The 19,933-nt window shown below is 43.7% G+C and overlaps 1 protein-coding gene across 8 annotated transcripts in view; it reads left to right on the top strand.

Moving 5' to 3' along the window:
* The window catches only part of RALGPS1 (Ral GEF with PH domain and SH3 binding motif 1), a 965,034-nt gene that overhangs the window by 421,946 nt on the left and 523,155 nt on the right, over positions 1 to 19,933 (top strand). The window lies entirely within an intron of this gene.

The raw sequence follows: 19,933 nt of genomic DNA, 5'->3' as shown, positions 1-19,933 counted from the left end.
TATCGGCGCAGGTTTTGCAAGGTCCGGGTTTGTCCAGGGTGGCCTAAGCAACGGGAGTCGTGGGCCCAGGCTAGGGCGTGTTTCCGCAGGTGCCTTGGGACCAAGGTTTTCCCTGGAGGAATGGTCATGGTAGCAGACAGGAGGACACGGGATGGTTCAATGATGAACTGCAGTTCTTCTGTACCTTCTGTAGATTCAAAGAAGCGTGATAGGGTGTCGGCCTTAACATTCTTCCCAGCGGGTCTGTAGTGAAGGACGAAATTGAACCTAGTGAAGAATAGAGCCCAACGAGCCTGTCGTGGATTGAGTTGTTGAGCCCGCTGTAAGTACTCTAAGTTTTTGTGATCAGTGTAGACAGTAAACTGGTGCTGTACCCCCTCTAGCCATGGCTGCCACTCTTCCAAGGCTACTTTTATAGCCAAGAGTTCCTTATCCCCTGTGGCGTAGTTCCATTCGGCCAGGGAGAACTGGTGGGAGAGGAAGGCACACGGACGTAATTTATGCCTTTCGGAGGTCTGGCTCAGAACGGCGCCTACGCCTTCTGAGGATGCGTCCACTTCGATGACAAACGGCCGCTGCAGATCCAGATGCCAAAGGCACAGCTGTAATAAGAATGCCTCCTTGAGGCGACGAAAGAGGCCACTTTTTGGAGTCCGCGCCTTTCCGGGTCAGGGCTGTCATCGGGGCAACGATGGTCGCATAATGCGGGATAAAGGATCGATAGTAGTTCGCGAAACCCAAAAACCTCTGGAGTGCCTTTAGTCCTGACGGCTGCGGCCATTCCCGAATGGCTTTCAGCTTCTGTGGGTCCATACGAAAACCTTCTCTGGAAACTATGTATCCCAGGAAGGGAAGGGATTCCTGTTCGAAAAGGCACTTCGCGTACAATTTGTGTTCTCTAAGACGCTGTAGTACTTGGATGACGTGCTGACGGTGAGCGGTCAAGGTATCTGAAAATATCAGTATGTCATCCAGGTATACGACCATGCATCGGTACAAGATGTCGCGGAGTATCTCATTCATAGTGTTCTGGAACACTGCGGGGGCATTACAGAGCCCGAAGGGCATTACTAAATACTCGTAGTGGCCGTCTTGGGTATTGAAGGCCGTCTTCCACTCATCGACCTCCTTGATACGGATCAAGTTGTAAGCTCCCCGGAGATCGAGCTTGGAGAAGATCTGTGCTCCTTGCAACCGGTTGAAGAGTTCCGAGATGAGGGTTAGCGGATAACGGTCCTTGACTGTTATGGCATTCAAGCCCCTGTAGTCAATGCAAGGGCGCAGACTTCCGTCCTTCTTGGCGACAAAGAAGAACCCCGCTCCTGCTGGGGACTGGGATTTCCGGATGAATCCTCTCTTTAGATTTTCCTCAATATACTCCTTCACGGCCTACTTCTCGGCCGGAGAAAGGGCAGAGGTGCATCCTCGAGGAGGCTCTGTCCCTGGGAGAAGATTAATGGCGCAATCGAAGCAGCAGGTCAGACTGAGGATAAGGGCAGATGGAGGCCTTGTGAACCAGAAGACTCAAGACATGGACGAGAAGACTCTGGAAGTGGATGAGGATCTTGGAAGACTCTCGATGAGACGAGGAACTTGGAAGACTCTTGGATGAGAAGAGAAGCTGGGAAGGTTCAGACATTGGCACTGTCTCTCAGGGTGCCCTACACAGCCCACCTAGATAGGCAGACCCAATGGGCTGGTCGCGGACCACCCTGTCCCACTGCGTGCCCTACACAACCTGAAGAGGCTGGTCACGGACCACGCGGAGAGCGGAACAAGCATAGGACGGGAATCCAGCTGAGATGAAACTCCAATGACGAGGCCAGGTGTCATCTGGAGAACCACGAGAGCTGGAGGGTCAAGAGGACTCAGAAATACAGGAAGAGAATCCAGCTGAGACCAGACTCCAATGATGAAACAAGGTGTCATCTGGAGAACCACAGGAGCTGGAGGGTCAGGAGGACTCGAAATGAGCGAAGGAGGGCGGAACCTCGGAAACATCAGGAAGCCTGGAACATTAGGAAGTGAAACATCAGGATGCCTGGACTAGGAACCTCAGGACATGAAGACATGGAACATCAGGAAACCACAAGAAGCAATGAAGACTCAGAAAGCAAGATGAGACATGGAGCTCCAATGAAGAACGAAGACCTGACGGAGCGCTGGAAGACGATACTTCCAGGAGCTAGTAACTCCAATGTAAGGCAAAGCAGGACTGAAGGTGAAGCCCTCTTATAGGGCTGAGACAGGAAGCAGTCAAGCAGTCATCAGGTGGGGCCTGGGGCATATCCGGCCTCGGGCCCTTTAAATCTTGTGAAGAGGCGTGGCTCACACCTTAGGAACAGGAAGCAGGAAGTTGTGCAGGACCATGGCCAGCGGCCATGCTGCTGCTAACGCCGAAGAGCAGGGCGGGGCCGAGGAACAGGCCCAGCATTGTCGGCAGCGCACAAGCCGCGGCGGGCAGACTGAGGAGCAGCTCCAGCTGCAAGGAAGACCGGGGACTGCGACCTCCAGGCTGCGGGGAAGCAGAGAGAAGGTAAGAAGCTGCCCATGAGGGCAGAATCATCACAGATTCAGCATAAAAGAAGATGATTTAGGTGAACATTGTCATGGCTTGGAAGCAAAAGCATGTTAATTAGCATCAATTATATATACCGTACATGTTGTTTAGCTAGCACATACCAGAAACACTATTTTATCCAGTTCTTCTCTGCCCATTTCTTTCTTAGCTTCTTTATGATAGAGTTCAGCCGGGTACAGAGGCCATTTCTGAGCAGCAGGAACTGGAAGTCAGATGAAAATTCTAGAGGTTACTAACTTTTATTAGTAATAACATTTTTACCTGCATTTTGTGAATTCCACACAATGTCATATATCTGCAGTTCTGCATTTTAATATAGGCACTTTAAATCACAAAGCAGTGCATTGACCTTGCATCCTGAGTTATGTTATTTTAAGGGCCTTCTTCAGGTTTGAATGATGTGACCATAATAGACTGCAGCTTGAAGGACCATGAAATGGTCACATCTTATAGGCCTAAAGGCAGCCCTGCAATAGGGGCGGCTGGGGGTGGGGAGCCAGATTAGGTGTGTGGATGTCACTTTTTCCATCTTCATGCTCTCTTCTAAAGCAGAAGAAGCTGCTGGGTTCATTTATGGGCCCGGAGGCTAGGAAAGTACAGTGGCACCAGATTATGTGGGGCTTATGAAGAAGCCTACATTTCATTCCAACCAGACCCTACACCAACCTAAAGATGACCATGATCATTCTTATTCACGTTTCAGTTATCCCAAGTAGCCACAGTAGGGGCAGATTCAGGGTCAGGATCAATCTTCATTCATTTCAGTTTGTACTTTAGAGCACATGCTAGTGCCACTGGAATTATGCATTTTTGAAGCAAGGTGGCTGGCACCTCTGATGACACTGTAGCACCATAAATCTCATGGTGGTTTATTGCCCACCTTGGGCCAGATTTTATAACATGCGCACAGGCATAGATTTGTTTGCGCAATCCAGCGTGAACAAATCTAAGCCCAATTTTATAACATGCGCGCGCTACCGCGTGCATGTTATAAAATCCAGGGTCGGCACGCGCAGGGGGATGCACAATTATGCAACCTGTGTGCTCCGAGCCGAGCAGCCTGCCTCCATTCCCTCTGCCCCCTCCTCGGACCTTCCCTCCCTTCCCCTATCTAACCCGCCCCCCAGCCCTAACTAACCCCCCCCCTGACCTTTATTGAAGAAGTTACGCCTGCCTCCGTGTAACTTGTGCGCGCCGGCTCTCTATCCCCCGGCCCGGTGGCTGTTCCGGAGGCCTCTGTCCTGCCCCCGGAATGCCCCTGGGCTGGCGCCCCGCCCACGGGCCCGCCCCTGGAATGCCCATTTTTTCAAGCCCCGGGACTTACGTGCGTCCCGGGGCTTGCACACGCCGCCAAGCCTATGCAAGATAGGCTCGGCGCGCGCAGGGGGAGGCAGGGGTAGGCTTTTGGGGGTTGTGTGCGTATCTTACGCGCGCGCAACCCTTTGAAAATCTACCCCCTTGTGTTTTGCATGCATATTTTTATTTATAGAATAGAGAACCAAAGGGAAATTAGGGTAAGTTCCATATTCTTCATTGAAAAGTATATAAAATATGCTGTGTGAAATATTATAAGTTGGTATGGAAATATTTCACATGCATAAAGTTTGAATTAAAATTAGAATTCATTCATTACGATATTTATTTATTTAAACATATTTATATTCCGCCTATAGCCAGCACTCGTGCTAGGCGGATTACATTCATAAATGAAACATCAACAATCATAAAATACATACAATCAAAATATAAAATAAATGTAAATTTAAAACATGATTTCCTACCCCATCAGCAAAGAGCAGTACATTTACCTATAAATTAAAAGCCTGCTTAAACAAATAGGCTTTTAATTGTTTTCTGTAAGAGCTGATATCATTGTTGGCATGCAAACCTTCAGGCAGGGAGTTCCATAATTTTGGTGTGATTACAAAAAAATGTCCTTGAACGTGCCTCTTGCATTCATGCTGTCTTAACTGTAGGAATTATCAATAAATTCTTATCACTTGAATGCAATATGCAACTGGGGACATACTATGCCAACAAATTTGATAAACAGGAGGGTACATCCAATTTTAAAACCTTGAGTACCAGAACTAAGATTTAGAATTCAATACAAAAGGTTTTGAAGCCCAGCAAGATAGCTCTGAGCTGTGCAGTATTCATAATCTTAACTGAATCTATATACTGTAGCTAAAGAGTCTTTTTTTTTTTTTTAAATCACAGTGCTTGATTTTTTTTGTAATGATGAGTCATTTATTTTAAAATGCTAAAATATCATTTTACACTTTAATATACAAATCTATTGTTAAACTTTTCCAGATTGAAACCCAAATCTGCAGTGTGTAAGACCCACAGCATGTAATTGAATGCCCTTTCACAGCATATTTCCTTGTTTTCTGGATGCTAGACAACAAGAGTTTTACCTCAGCAGCAAATATGACAGAGTGTGGTGGTTTTGCTTATTTGTTTGTGCGTTAGTTTAGATTGAGCTTGCCTTAGAAGTAGCGAAGCCAACGCAGAGTACCCTAAAAAAAAAGGACACTCATCTCCAAAACGAAGAACAAAATGCAGGATAAAAATTTATATTGAATTTGTGTATATAATTAGGAGAAATTAATTTGATTACGTAGATATATTTAGCTAGATGTGACATTTCAAATTATTACTATAATTTAAATAGAAATACAATCTTATTGTAGAAGACTGCCCTAATAATGCAGATTACAGCATATTTAAAATTCAGGTCTAATAAATCCTTGCCCAAAAGAACTTTACCATCTATGTAGATTCCTTGCTCTCTCTTGCTCTCTAGCTTTATAACCTTCTCTTGCTCTCTAGCTTTATAACCTTCTCTTGCTCTCTAGCTTTATAACCTTCTTGCTATCTATGGAGGTACCCTGCCCTTAACTCCCTGACCCTCATCTTCCTTCCCTTTCTTCACCCTGTATACAACCCCACTCTCTCTCTCTTTACCCCTCCACCCAACAATAGGTCCCTCAACCCCTCTCCATCTCCCTAGGTTCAGCAGCAGATCCCTGAGACCCTCCCCCTGGCCAGCAACAGGTACAAGTCACCTCTCCCCAGCACTAGGTCCCATTCTCTTGCCCATCTCTCCATCCTCCCCATCCCCACGCATAGCAGCAAATTTTTAAAGATGGCCGGCGCCATTTTTAAAGATGGCGCCGGCCATCCAGTGCTCCCTCCATGTGACAGGGGCCGGCCAATGGCACGGATACCCTGTCACATGGTAAGGGCAAAGGCCATCGGCGCCATTTTTATTAGTGGCAGCCGATGGCCCGAGAGTGGGAGATCGCTCCCGGGACCCCCACTGGACCACCAGGTACCTGTAAAATGTTTTTGGGGGGTCGGGAGGGTGGGTAAGCTAAGGGATTAGTTTTAAAGGGTCGGGTTGGGTTTTTTGTTTATTGGCTCGGGCGCAGCCGATAAACAAAACCGCGATCGGGCAGGACGAAAAAAAAAACACAACGTGAATCGGAACCGGAATCCGAACCGATTCCGTTTCCGATTCACATCTCTATTATACACAGTAGGCCCACTTCTTCTGTCCTCCGATATTAGACTGGCTGCACACACATGGACACTGGTGCTTGTAAGTTGTCTTGCAGATAGTGACTGCCCCATCCTATTCTGTTACACTCACCCCTTCTTTTACATTCTATTACTGTCATGGTTTTGCCTGCTGGGCAACATCCTCTCCACCAGGGGTCTTCAGTAACCCCTGCTCACAGCTGTACAAGATAACTCTCTATTGACCAGCCTGCCCAGTCCCTCCTTGCCTTTTCATGGAGTCACCTCAGCTTCTTGACCTGGCCAGCTGTGTCTTGTTTCTCTGCATTGTCTTGTGGCCTACCCAGGTCTCCTTCCTTGCCTTAAGAACATAAGAAAATTCCATTTTGGGTCAGACCAAGGGTCCATCAAGCCCAGCATCCTGTTTCCAACAGTGGCCAATCCAGGCCATAAGAACCTGGCAAGTACCCAAAAACTAAGTCTATTCCATTTTACCATTGCTAATGGCAGTGGCTATTCTCTAAGTGAACTTAATAGCAGGTAATGGACTTCTCCTCCAAGAACTTATCCAATCCTTTTTTAAACACAGCTATACTAACTGCACTAACCACATCCTCTGGCAACAAATTCCAGAGTTTAATTGTGCGTTGAGTAAAAAAGAACTTTCTCCGATTAGTTTTAAATGTGCCCCATGCTAACTTCATGGAGTGCCGGCTAGTCTTTCTACTATCCGAAAGAGTAAATAACATCTACCCGTTCTAGACCTCTCATGATTTTAAACACCTCTATCATATCCCCCCTCAGTCGTCTCTTCTCCAAGCTGAAAAGTCCTAACCTCTTTAGTCTTTCCTCATAGGGGAGTTGTTCCATTCCCCTTATCATTTTGGTAGCCCTTCTCTGTACCTTCTCCATTGCAATTATATCTTTTTTGAGATGCGGCGACCAGAATTGTACACAGTATTCAAGGTGCGGTCTCACCATGGAGCGATACAGAGGCATTATGACATTTTCCGTTTTATTCACCATTCCCTTTCTTATAATTCCCAACATTCTGTTTGCTTTTTTGACTGCCGCAGCACACTGTAGCAACGATTTCAATGTGTTATACACTATGACACCTAGTGGCCTTGTGGCCTGTCTTGGTTTCCTACCATGTTCTGGGTCTATCTTGGCCTCTTGCCTTGCTCTTTGGCTACCTTGGCTTCTTGCCTTGCTCTGGGGCCTTCTAGGCTCTCCTGTATTGCCTAGTGGCCTTCTATGCCTACCTATCTTGTCTTGCAGCCTCTGGGCTTTCTAGGGTTACCTTGCCCGGCTTGTGTCCTGGTGGGCTTTCTTGTTTTCTGTTGCTTGTTTACCCCTGTTCTTGTTCAGTTCTAATCTAATGCTGTCCTTGTCTAGTCCTAATCTAGTCCTGTCCTTGTCTGGTTCTGTCCTTGATCAACCCTGTCCCTGCCCGGTCCTTGTCCTGCCCAGTTCAGTTCAGCCCCTTGTCTGTTTACAAGGTCTTGTCCCTTGTCCTTGGTTCAAGCCCTGCCTGTATCCAGTTATTATCTGTCCTTAGTAGCTGCCTTAGCTCTGCCAGAATCCAGACCTCCCAACCTATGCTGGAATCCAGCTCCCAGCTGGTACCTGAATTCAGCTCCCAACCAATAGCTGTATCTAGCTTTCAGCCAGTACCTGTATCCAGCTTATAGCTTGTCCTTAAATCCAACACCATCTATGATGTTTGCTAGGAGGAAAGTTCTACCAGCAACCAGAACCCAAGGGCTCAATTTGTGAGGGAAGGGGCTGGTTAGGCAGAAGATCAACTCTAGATTTGATTCGCTTCTGCGGGAGTGTTCCTTGATTCCAGTCTGCCAGACCATGACAGTTAAACTCCATTAATGAGCCTCTCCCAACTCTCCTCCCATCCTGAGACTATTTTGCTTTCACCTTCATAGAGTTTTGCCATTGGCTATCTGTGTTCTGACCCTTCTCACACACTGCTACAGTCTGCATGCTGTGATGTGAATTTGTTTTCTTTTTGGCCTTCATCTGGGCCAGAATCCAAGATGAAGGTAGAGAAAAGACTCTCCAGCCAAAAAGAGGACATATGTAGAAGCTCAGTTTTATATCCTGCTTTCAGTTTAACCATAAAGTGAAGCAATGTTATTTCACAAATTAGGGTTTTCTAATAATTTATAATGAAACTGGGTGTAGACATCATCAGAAGGGTGAAGATATGCCAACATATCAAGAATATAGCAAGATGACACCAAAAGTGGCATGAAGAGCCCAAAATGAGGCAAAATAGTACCAGTAGTACCAAGTGTTCTCCAAAGCATCATCATAGGAGCAAAGCAACAGCAGTGATCAGAACACCTGAAGGTGCCAAAATTGGGATAAAGGGCACCACTAACAGTGGCATTCCTCAAGGATGCATGAGAGTGTCAAAGTGGTACCAAGTGGGCATGAACAGCTCAAAGCACCAAGAAGGGGGAACAAGCAGGAAAACCCTCAAGGCAGTTATAGAGGATCAAAGCAACACAAAGAGTGAAATGAAAATCCCAAAGCATCCATGAGAGGCTCAAAGTAGCCAAATAGAGTGACAAGAATACCCCAAGACTACAAATGAAGGGCAATGGACACCAGCAAAATTGGCACAAAGCCCTAGGCAGGGAGATGTAGTGTCATGGGCATGGCAGCTAGGCAGAGTGGCAGCAAGACCTCCAATAAGATACATTAGGGGCCTGGCAGCTAGATGAAGTGGCAGCTAGATCTCTAAGATGCTTTAATTCATCTTGCCACTCACAAGGAAATTCTGGAAAGCCCAGCAAAGGCAGATTGATTTTCAAAAAGACTAGCTTTTTCATCAATTTTGGCAATAGCCTTGAATGATGAGAGTTTACAGTGTCCCCTGCCATTGAGAAGATACATTCACTGGGCATGTTCCTTAGTGAGCAGGAAAGATAATGTTGAGCCACCTTGTCCAGGTTTGACCAGACTATGGACCTGAGTGCTCAATATGCCAGCGGATCTGTGTCCATGTCTTCGATGAGCTCTGTTAGATACAGAAATTTCTTCTGAAGTTTCCTTTGCTGGGGTGAGATGAGGGTCTCTCTTTCCAAAATGAGAGGTCTTGTCAAGTTATTAGTAATACACTTACATCTGTTTCCAGGAAACATTTGTATTTCACACTCTGGATTCCTATATATTGTCATTCCTCTTCTTTATTTATTTTGTTGCTTTCATGGAAAGTTTAAACATCCTGGTTTGGCTTGGGTGCAAGGGTCTGTAGACTTTTGTAACACTACCCCCCAAAACACACCCTAATTTGAAAGTGCCCTTCTTGCAGTGGGAGATATATAGTGTCACATTCTTTCTCTCTCTCTCTCTCTCTTCCCCCCCCGGTCACTTGTGAGTACATGTGTAAAGGCTCCAACACATACGTATGGTAGGGATATTTTAAATGGGACGCATGTACTTGCATGCACGATATAAAATTGAGTGTATTTTTGCTCATGTGCCCTATACACGTGTTTATTGGTGCACGCGTGCTCCTTTTAAAATGTACTTGTATATTAACTGGCTCACTTTTATCTACGTTTGTTTACACCTTTAAAAAATGTTAAGAGGTCCATATTGAGTATCACTTAGCCAGATAAGTTTTGACTTATCTGCAAAGTGGCGGTGGCTGAATATGTGCCCAGGATCAGCAGCCACCAATTATCTGGCCACCACCCCGCCCTGCAGGGTGGGGTCATAATCAGTAGGAATTGAGTTAGCTGCATAAGTTACTTGCTAACTCCAATATTTACAGTTAGCCAGATAAGTTATCTGGCTAACTCTGGTCGTGCTGGAGACCGATCCTGAAGTTAGCTGGATAAACTTATCTGGCTAAGTTTTAGATAGCTTGATATATCCAGTGGCACAGCCTTTCCACTGAATATCCTGCCTAAGTTAGATGGATATGTTTATCTGACTAACTCAGCCGGATAGCAGTTGAATATGGTCCTTCACAAGATTGGTAAAACAAGACTTCACTTTAATAAAACCATGTTGACTCTTCTCCATTAATCCATGTTTGTCTATATGGCCAATGATTTTATTTTTAAGAGTGACTTCTACCATTTTGCTCGGGACCGATGTCAGGCTCACCAGTCTTTAGTTTCCAGAACCACCATTGTAGCCACATTGATCAACTGTCCACACTCATCCCAAACATCACAGCAAGGGATGCCTCCAATGTGACCAGGACACTGCCATGCTACTCCTCCCCTGGGCTTTCTTAGGCTCGTGTGCACAGTTCATCACCTCTTAAAGGCCTTGCGGTGGGAGCCTCGATTGTCAGTGCCCAGTGATGATAACGCGGCTAGGAATTTACACCCCAGCTGTACTATAGCAGATGTCTCAGCAACAGGTCCTCCTGCAGCCTTGCAGTGCGTGTTGCTCTTGTTCTCTTTGCCTTGTCTCTGCCTTTCTTGCCTTGTCCTTGCCTTCTCTTATCATTGCCTTGCCTTGTCTGCTCCTGCTGTGTCTTGATCTCTTCATGTCCTGCCCTGGTATTGTCTGTCCATTACTTCCTGATTTCTTGTTTGACCTTGACCTCAGCCTTTGACTGTGTTTCTGGATCTCCGCCTGCCTCGACCTCTGCCTGATCTCTACCTGCCCCGATCTCTGTCTGGACCTCGACGCTGCCTGTCTTCATCTGCCCCAACCTCTGCCTGGACCTCGACATTGCTTGTTCACCGCCTGCCCTGGCCTTGGCCTGTTACCTGACTTCATCCGACTGCTCCTTGCAGGTCCCTCACATAAGCCTTGCGATCCCTTGGAACCCAAGGACTAAATCTGTGGGGAATGGGGCTGGTATAGGTAGAGCCCTAGACCTAGTCCTAGTAAGAGTATGTCCACTTGCTGTCAGCGTGGGCTCGCCTGCTAGGCTGCGTCAACCACACTACAGCCAAGAGTTCACACTCCATGACACAGTCTTTAGGAATTGTAGCTGTTTTAAATGATATTTATAGACTACTAGTAACAGGTTAGAAATTTCATGTTTTAGTTCTTTTAGAACTCTGGTGTGGATGCCATCTGGTCCCATTGATTTGATACTCTTTAATTTGTCAATCTGATCTATTTCATTCTTTGTTGTCACAGATATTTTTTTTCAATTGCTCAGAATCACTACCATTAAAGAATGGTTCAGGAAAATTTAGAAAATGTAATCCAACAGCGTAATATTTGAATTATTTTCCTAGAAAGAAGGCTGATGTCTCCTATTTATGTATTTATTTATTTAAAATCTTTTCTATACCGTCATTAAGCGGGTGCCATCACAATGGTTCACAATAGGGCACAAAAACTACATGTTGTATAAAGTGTCCAGAATTCTAACTCTTAAACATGTGCCATCAAAATACTGTAACATAATTTCATAATAAATATTATTTGGTGGGTGTTATAAGTCATGTCCAGTTTTTCTTACTCCGCTATAAGATTAGTACTACTTAACTCTAGTTCTTTGTTGTTTAAAATAAAAGGAAGAATTTAGAATATAAAAAAGAGAAGACACACTTTAAGAAGAAAGATGTGTGTGTGTGAGTTTGCCTGACCGCAACCAACATTTCCCTGTTAACTCTCAATTCTCTTTGTGGTATGCTTGCTTAAATAGCCATGTTTTTACATTTTTTCTGAAGGTTTTGATGTCTCTTTGCAATCTGATTTCCACCGGCATGGTGTTCCTTATTATAGGTCCTGCTAGGGATAGGGCCCTATCCCTTACTTATATTAATCTGGCCGTCTTGACTGATGGAATAGTTAGCAGTGCTTTGTTTGCTGATCTTAGATTTCTGTGGGGGGTATGTATGCGAAGGGCTGTGTTTAGCCACTCTGCTTTTTCGTCGTGTATTAATTTATGAATGGTGCATAAAGTTTTGTATTGTATTCTTTGTTCAATGGGTAACCAGTGTAATTCTATTAAGGTTTCAGTGATATGGTCTCTTTTACTTTTCCCAGTTAAAATTCTTGCCGCTGTGTTTGTAGTATCTGTAATGGTCTTATTGTGGTGTATGGCAGGCCCAGTAGGAGGGCATTACAATAGTCGGTACTGAAAAAAAATTAAGGCTTGTAAGACTGAGCGGAAGTTGGTGGGCGTTAGTAGTGGTTTTAGTCTTCTAAGAGTCATAAGTTTGGTGTATCCTTCTCTTACTTTTTGAGATATATGTTGTTTCATACTTAGTTCTGGGTCAATTATCACTCCCAGGTTTCTTACTTTCTCAGCTAGATGTATTTTTTGGTGGTTGTTGAGTGTAATTGGGTTCTGAATGATCGTTATGTTTTTTCGTTCTAGGTATAAGAATTCAGTTTTCTCTATATTGATCACTAGTTCCATTTGGTTTAGAAGTTGTTTTCTTATATCTAGGTACATGTTGGCTAAGTTTAATGTTTTCTCAATTGTGTCGTCAATTGGGAGTATTAACTGAATATCATCGGCGTAGATATAGTGCGAAATTCCCAAACCTGTTAGCGGGTGACATAAAGGCAGCATGTATATGTTGAACAGTGTGGCGGATAGGGCAGATCCCTGTTTGAAGGTTTATTTTCTCTGACATTACTTCTTTGATTTGCACTTGGAAGTATCTGTTATTTAGGTATGATTTAAACCACTTGATTGTCATGTTGCTTAATCCTATTTCTTCTAATCTATTTATCAATATGTCATGGTTAACTGTGTCGAATGCCGCTGATAGGTCAAGCATTACTAAAATGTACTGTTTACCGCTGTCAAACCCTCTCATGATGTTGTCTGTTAGTGCAAGTAGTAGTGTTTCAGTGCTGAAGTTTTTGCAGAAGCCGTGTTGTGATGTGTACAGTATATTGTTGCTCTCTAAGGGGCGGATTTTCAGAGCCCTGCTCGCGTAAATCCGCCCAAAACCGGGCGGATTTACGCGAGCAGGGCCCTGTGCGCCGGGAAGCCTATTTTACATAGGCCTCCCGGCGTGCGCAGAGCCCCGGGACTCGCGTAAGTCCCGGGGTTCTCCGAGGGGGGCGTGTCGGGGGCATGTCGGGGGCGGGCCCGGTCGTCGCGACGTTTCAGGGGCGTGTCGGCAGCATTTTGGGGGCGGGTACGGGGGCGTGGCTACGGCCCGGGGCGGTCCGGGGGTGTGGCCGCGCCCTCCGTACCCGCCCCCAGGTCGCGGCTCGGCGCGCAGGAGGCCCGCTGGCGCGCGGGGATTTATGCCTCCCTCCGGGAGGCGTAAATCCCCCGGCAAAGGTAAGGGGGGGGTTTAGACAGGGCTGGGCGGGTGGGTTAGGTAGGGGAAGGGAGGGGAAGGTGAGGGGAGGGCAAAGGAAAGTTCCCTCCGAGGCCGCTCCGATTTCGGAGCGGCCTTGGAGGGAACGGGGGTAGGCTGCGCGGCTCGGCGCGCGCCGGCTATACAAAATCCATAGCCTTGCGCGCGCCGATCCAGGATTTTAGCAGATACGCGCGGCTCCGCGCGTATCTACTAAAATCCAGCGTACTTTTGTTTGCGCCTGGAGCGCAAACAAAAGTAGGCTATTCGCGCGCCTTTTAAAATCCGCCCCTAAGTGTTCTGTTAATTGTTTTTGTATGGCTTTTTCTATTAACTTTGCAATTAAGGGCAGGTTTGATACTGGTCTATAATTGCTCAGGATTAGATGGTCGCTGTTTTTTTTCTTTAGAATTGGTTTTACTATTGCTCCTTTTAGTGAGTCTGGCATGTTTCCTTCTTTTAGTGATAGGTTAATGATTTTTGTAAGAGTTGGAGAGACTACGTTGGCTACTTTTATTAAGTCTACGGTTGGAATTGTGTCTTGTGCATGTGGGGCTGGGTTTAGTTTTTTTTTTAGCATTGATTCAACTTCAATTTCGGATATTTCGTCGAATGCCTCCCATTGTTTAACATCTCTTTTTTGCATGTTGATTTTTTGTTTATTTATTTTAGGAATTTTTGCTTTTAGATTCGTGACTTTGTCATTAAAGAAGGTAGCTATTTCATTACATTTGGTTATTGGTAGGCTCTGTGAATTGTCAGTTTTCTCAGTTATGAGATTTTTTACTATGGTGAACAGGGCTCTTGGATTATTTGAGAATTTTTCTCCTAGTGCTGTAATATTGTTTCTTAGCATTGAGAATTACTTGTTTATAGTAGGCTAGCTGTTTTCTGTATTTAGTCACATTGTCCGTTGTTTTATTATTTTTCCATTCCTTCTCTTTTTTCCTTAGGTTTCTTTTGACTACCTTTATCTTTTCATTATGCCAGGGGTTTGTTTCTTTGGGTTCTTTTATGCTGATCTTTTTTTATTAGGTTGATCTCATTGGCTAAGTTTTTGGTTGTTTGTGTCCACGCTGTCGTGGCGGAGTCACAGTCGGTGCAGTCTATTTCGGTTAGTTTTTCTTCTAGTTTGTCTTTTAGGGAGTCTATGTTGTATGGAGGGCGGTATTCAAATTTGATGGGTTCTCCGTTTTGTATCGTTTGTTTTTCCGTAAATTTGATCGAGGATTTTATTAGGAAGTGGTCTGACCAGGGTATCGGAGTGTATTCCGATTTGCTATGTTCTAAGTGGCCGTGATTGATAAATGTTAAATCAAGGGAGTGTCCTGCTTTGTGAGTGGGTTTATCAGTCGTTAGGATGAAGCCTAGTGCTGTCATGAAATCTAATAGTGTTTGACATGTGTTAGATAAGGGGTGTGTGTCCATGTGTAGGTTGAAATCACCTAGTACAATTGTGGGTTTAGAGGTGTTTAGTTGTGTTGTTAGGAATTCAATTATTGGGGAGATGTTTGCCATTTATGCATAAATCTTTGCAAGGTGACATTGATGCTCAAGCATCTATGGATATATTTAATTTGACTTCTATCTTGGAAAAGTCTTCAGAAGATGGGGTTGTACGAGCTACCCTTTTCATAACTCCACCTTTGGATTCTGATAGAGATTACATATTGAAACTTTTTTTTTGTAATAAGTCTCTCTTCTTTTGTCTCAAAAGTTTGAATGTTTCCTGATGTTGCTAAGGCAACAAGCTAAAAGAGTTTCTTAATGTTGAGACCTGGTGTTATTAATTTGTGTGCTTTATTTTGGCTTTATTTTCCATGTAAATGTGTTGTTAAATTTATAGGGATTAAGTATGTATTATTTAGTTCTGCTCAGTTGGTTATTATTCTTAATGAGAAACAGTCTCAGTTGAGTGCCCCTGTGCTCATAAGGCCTGATTTTTAAAAGCATTTACACAAGTAAAACTGGGAGGAAAGTGCATTTACGAAAGTAAGTGGGCTTTTGAAAATGACTACAGTATATGCCATTCAGTTGTCCATAGGATTTATTTGCGTAAGTGCACTTTACTCGAGTAAATGGCTTTTGAAAATTGCTACAGTAGGATGTTACATTTATGCATGTAACTCCTTTTGAAAATTGCCTCCTTAGATCCTGGAGCTTCATCTTCCGGAGTTGTGGAAGGTACTGGTTAGGGTAAGGATGGGCCTCCTCAAGATTTGATTATTTATTTAGTTAAAATAGATTTCCTCAGATATGGTGACCAGGTCTCTCTCTTATTTGTGGGCTGCCAGGACTTGAGAGATTGATAATTTTTTTCTTTGGTTATGATGTTTTATGTATTATTCATCTCTAAATGTTATTCTAAACAAGTGTTATTGCTTGGATGAATAATTTGAAATGCAATAAATACGTTTTAAAAAAATGTTTTCAGGTGTTGGTATGTTCCAATATCCTCCTCTGTAAAGAGCAAGGAAAGAAATTCATTCAGTTTTTCTACTATTTGCTTTTCCTCCCTAAACCCCCCTTTTCCCTTTGGTCATCTAGTAGCCCAGATGACTCCCTCACAGGCTTTTTGCTTCAAATGTACTTGAAAATTAACTACTTAATAGTTTTTGCTTCACTGGCGAACTTTTTCTCAAAGTCTTTCTAAGGCCTGTTTATTCTTTTACATCTAACTTGCCAATGCTCATGCTTTTGCCTATTTATTTCATTTGGGTCTGCTTTTTATTTTTTGAACAATGCCCACCATTAAACCACACCGGCAATCATTTGGTCTTCCTTTGACCTCTTTTGATGCAGTTCAACTGACAGGACCAGCACTTGTATATTCATTTATTCACTGCACTTGAGCCAGGATTGGTTCCATCATTGGCAGCAGTCATAGAAGAGAACAATCCTCATTTAGAACTCAGTTCTGAAAACAAATTGGTCAGCTCTCAGTGTCTGAGTATCTAAGTGCCGGTACCTATCAACTGTACTGTCTCTTAGATATTTATCCCACGGGAGAAGGGAAGAACTTCTCTGACTTCTGCTGGGGGTACTCGAAGGAATATGGAAATTTAAGGGGTGGGCAGGTTGAGGGTGATGCCTCTTTTTAAGAAGGGGTAAAACAAGCTTCTGGACCATAACATTTTTTTAACTGGGGGTGGGGGATGGGGCAGAGGGAACTGACCTCTGTCATATTTTTTTAAACTTGGGACGGGGGGGGGGGGGGGGGGAAGAGGAGATTGCTACAGCCCACTACATTTTTTAAAATTATTTTTTGGGAGTGGAGGGAGACTTCTACAGCCCACTGCATTTTTTAAAACTTGGGTAGACTGTGGGGGGATTGCTATGCTTGCTACATATTTTTTTTTTCTTTCTTTCTTTCTCATTTTCAATTATTACAAACATATCAAAGTTTGCATAGAAATACATGTATTGGGTTTCATTATTTAGGACAAAACAATTTCCTCAAGAAATACAATGAACATGAATCTTTAATGAAAAAAAAAACCCCCAATTCATTAGTATTAAAAATACCTGAGGGCTAATTGCACGATAACGAAACCAATAGGGAGTATATATCACTTAAATTATTTAAACAGGGCCTTCTCATAATACCTGCTATATTTCCATTTATACTAACTCGGGATAGGGGAAGAAGATGGAATTTGCCTTGATTCTATGAACTCTTTTAATTGTTCTGGTGTAAAGAAGATAAATGTATCATTCTGTTTTTTCATTACACATTTACATGGACATCTTAAGGTGAAGGTATAACCCAAGGCAAATGCCTCTTGGCTACATATTTTTAAAGATGGATTTGGCAATACCACCTGCTTTAGCTTTTTTTTTTTTTTTTTTTTTTTTCAAATATTTAGTAAACCAGTGAGAGGCGAAGTTACTGAGATAACTTTATCCAGGTTACTTTAGCCAAGTACACTCATCAGAAGATACATTCCTCTGAATATCTGGCTAAAGTTATGGTAACTTTATCTGGAAAACTTTGCTGCTAGCTGGCTCACTGAATCTGTCAGATTTTATACTCCTGAAAAATGTGGTATAACTCCTAAATGAAGCTATGCCCTTGCTTAGTCTTCATTCTCTACTTGGCAAGCAAATAATATTTCATTGCTGGTAGTGTACACTGTGGACTTCAGAGACTACACTTTCTTTAACACCACCTTCTAGAGTCCTTCCTGAACCTGTGCTGACAGTGTCCAATCACATTGCCACATTTGACAAAGAAGTTAAAATATATGAACCATCACACATCAAACTCGAACCAGGTAACTTTCACTGCACTTCAGGATTAGTGGAAAACACACATTTCCCTGAAATCTCCTTGGAAAATCTCCCAAATTTTCCTTGAAGATCAGGGGGGGAGGGGGAGGGGGAAGAGGAGTATGGCATCTGATGCAGTCCTTCAGATCTTTTGATTTGTAAAACCCCAAAGTAGATTTCCTGTAGATCTTCATCAGATTTCTGTAGGTCTACCACAGATTTTGCCTTCTGAGGGTATTTTCATTGAGAGGAAGTTCATAAAACCTAGTTAAATGTCTATCAGAATGTTTCTGAGTTTGACAAATTGTTTCACGAGCCTCAAAAAGTGCTTATTTTATTATAACCAAATTCCTTTGGTGATGTCATGCTTCATGGAGTATATAGAAAATAGTGGGGTGGAAGTGGTGGGGACAAAACATAATGGAATTCAAGAAGACATGGGACAATCACAGAGATTCCTTACTGGTAAAGAAATGAAGTGAACAAATAAGATAGGCCTTGCAGTCATCATCTGCCATCTTGTTGTAGGTTTCTTTGTTTCTATATCTGTTGTCTTCTGATATGGGACTCTTCTTCTTTTGGTCTGACTTTCTTTCTGCTCAGATGAAGAGAACTGTAATTCTCTTCTGCGTTTTACCCTGGGCTTCTAATAATTTTGGTACTATCATAAATATTCCCATTGTTTGCGCAGGATTCGTATATAACATTAAATATACCACCATCTAATTTAATTCACTTTCTAGACTTTCTTCCATAAAATCATCCAGCCATGTTTTCAAGACTTTAGCTATAGACCAAGAAAGGCAAAAATCATTTTGAAAGCAGAGTCCATCATCTCCATTTGAGAAGATTATAATTCTTTACTGGGCCCCAAATCTGTGTAAATGGAATATTGAAGGAAGGAGAATCCTCTACCACATTGCAGAAATGGGGTATCTGTCTTCTAAAGCTGTTAATGTGGAAACAGGAGATGAGTTGGCTAAACGTGCCTGATATATATATTTTTGGCTTGCACAGCTATTTTTTTTTTATTTTGGAGAAGGGAAAATTGATGTAAGGTGAAAGAAAAATCTTGGTTTTATTTTTATGTAGTAATTTACATTTAGCAGCATGCCTCCTTTTACCAACCAAAAGTCAGATCCTATCCAGTTTCCATAGCTTAGTTTATTTTACTAGTTCCAGTGCTTTTTGTGCTGTATCAGTTTTTAAATTAAAACATCAAAGATCTAGTGATTCTTATCTAGAAAAATAAATATATTAAATTACTTTTCCAGGCTGCTAGACATGTTTTTTGAGGTAAAGAATGGAAGCCCCTGTTGTGGCTAGAACATTAATAGATCTTTTTTCCCAACCTTAAAGGAGGGATATTTTTAAAGAATATTAATGTGAATGAACACTGAAATTCTTTAACTCTAGGAAATGATGAAAAATGAAAAAGCATTTTCTAAAAAACAAAAACCAACAACCACAAAATGACCAGTCCTTTATTCATATTTTTACAGAGCAATTTTCAATGTGATTTCCACATTTTACCTGTCTAAATTATCTGGCTGAAAATTGTCCATGCTCAATATGGCTAAAGATCTGAATATTGCTCTTCACTGTGCATACTTTTAGCTATAACAAGTGAAGGTGTTTCCAGGGGCCATTTTTAGGTCTGGGAAGGAAAGTTACGGTACATGCATAGGTGGCATTTTAAAATTTATACATGTACTTTTTGAGCAAAATTTTACCTACAGAAAAATCTGGTGCAAATGACTAAGCGCGTAGCTTCTAAAATCCTGGATCGGCGCGCGCAAGGCTGCCGATTTTGGGCAGCCGGCGCGCGCCGAGCCACGCAGCCTGTCTCCGTTCCCCTCCCCTCACCTTCCCCTCCCTTCCTCTACCTAACCCACCCCCCCGGCCCTATCTAAACCCCCCCCCCTTACCTTTGTCCGTAGATTTACGCCTGCGAGAAACAGACGTAAATCTACGCGCGCCAGCAGAGTGCTGGCGCGCCGTGTTCCGATCCGGGGGCTGGTCCGAAGGCCTGGACCACGCCCCCGGGCCGGCGCCACACCCCTGGGCCGGCGCCACGCCCCGGTCCCGCCCCCGAAACGCCGCGTCATCGGGTCCCGCCCCCGACACGCCCCTTCCGAAAACCCCGGGACCTACGCACGTCCCGGGATTCTGCGCGCGCCGGCGGCCTATGGAAAATAGGTGCGCCGGCGCGCAAGGCCCTGCTCGCGTAAATCCGGGCGGATTTACGCGAGCAGGGCTTTGAAAATCCGCCCAATACTTTTCCCTGCAT

The sequence above is a fragment of the Rhinatrema bivittatum genome, chromosome 8, assembly GCF_901001135.1.
Source record: "Rhinatrema bivittatum chromosome 8, aRhiBiv1.1, whole genome shotgun sequence".
Lineage (NCBI taxonomy): Eukaryota > Metazoa > Chordata > Amphibia > Gymnophiona > Rhinatrematidae > Rhinatrema > Rhinatrema bivittatum.
The sequence above is the reverse complement of the archived record's forward strand: the minus strand, read 5'-3'. Positions and strand labels throughout refer to the sequence as shown.